The following is a 920-nucleotide window of genomic DNA, read 5'->3' on the forward strand; positions in this document are numbered from 1 at the left end:
CTTCGTTACTTCCCATCTCTGATTATTTTTAACTGCTGCCTCTTGGCCAGGTTGCCATTGCAAATATGAGTTGGTTCTCCTCTAAACTAGCTGGTTGAAAAATTTTTAATGATAATAAAACAAATACAAGTATTTGGTGAAGGAATGGGTTAGATAATGATTTATTAAAACACAGACAGTGTTTCCCTCCACATTTTAAGGATTGTTTATCATACATTATGAGCCAGGCCGAACTTAAAACCCTGCACTGACAGAATGTTAATAATCTCTACTTAGGTTATTGCACTAAAAATGTCAAAGTTCAGCAATAGTAGACAGCAAAGCTATCAGAAGGCCAGTGTTTCCCAAAGCCAGGGCAGCTAACAGGAGAGTCTTCAAGCATGAGTCCTGAAACAGACATGGAAATAAAACATCTATTAAAACATCAAAACTGCTACAAACCTCACAGAAGCAGTTTATACTTTTCAGGTAGGAAAAGTATAAAATCTTTTCCTTTAAAAAATGTCCCCATATTCTTCGCCATTCAAACCTTGGATTTCATGGAACTCCAGTATATGTCCTTTTCCAGAGAAGGCATGTCGATGGGCTTGATTTATCCGGGTAAAAAGTGACAGACTGCTGCTCCTTAAATGCACCAGGGAGCATTATCACAGATCCCTCCTCCCAGCAGCTGGAAGACTTTATTACCTCCACTGTTCCCAACAACCTCAATAAGTTGATTTCGCACAGTTTCTATCTTAGACAGTTAAATAACTTAACTTAGTGAGTTAAATAATATTTTCAAATGTCCATTACCGTAAAAATGTCAAGTTATTTATTCTCCATGTGAACAGTATTTATATTGTTAAAACACTTTACTGTACAGCATATTTGTGTTTATTTATTATGTTATTTAATAATAATATAATAAATAAAGTTAT

The 920-nt window shown here is 35.0% G+C and overlaps 1 long non-coding RNA gene across 1 annotated transcript in view; it reads right to left on the minus strand.

The window, feature by feature from the left end:
• Positions 1–194: 194 nt before the first annotated feature.
• LOC107101568 overlaps positions 195–920 on the minus strand; it is a 3,800-nt gene continuing 3,074 nt past the window's right edge. Inside the window, exon 5 of the long non-coding RNA XR_001482087.1 lies at positions 195–387. This is a non-coding gene — a long non-coding RNA (uncharacterized LOC107101568). The remainder of the gene's footprint in view (positions 388–920) is intronic.

Source organism: Cyprinodon variegatus, unplaced genomic scaffold (assembly GCF_000732505.1).
Source record: "Cyprinodon variegatus isolate N-32 unplaced genomic scaffold, C_variegatus-1.0 Scaffold1114, whole genome shotgun sequence".
Classification (NCBI taxonomy): domain Eukaryota; kingdom Metazoa; phylum Chordata; class Actinopteri; order Cyprinodontiformes; family Cyprinodontidae; genus Cyprinodon; species Cyprinodon variegatus.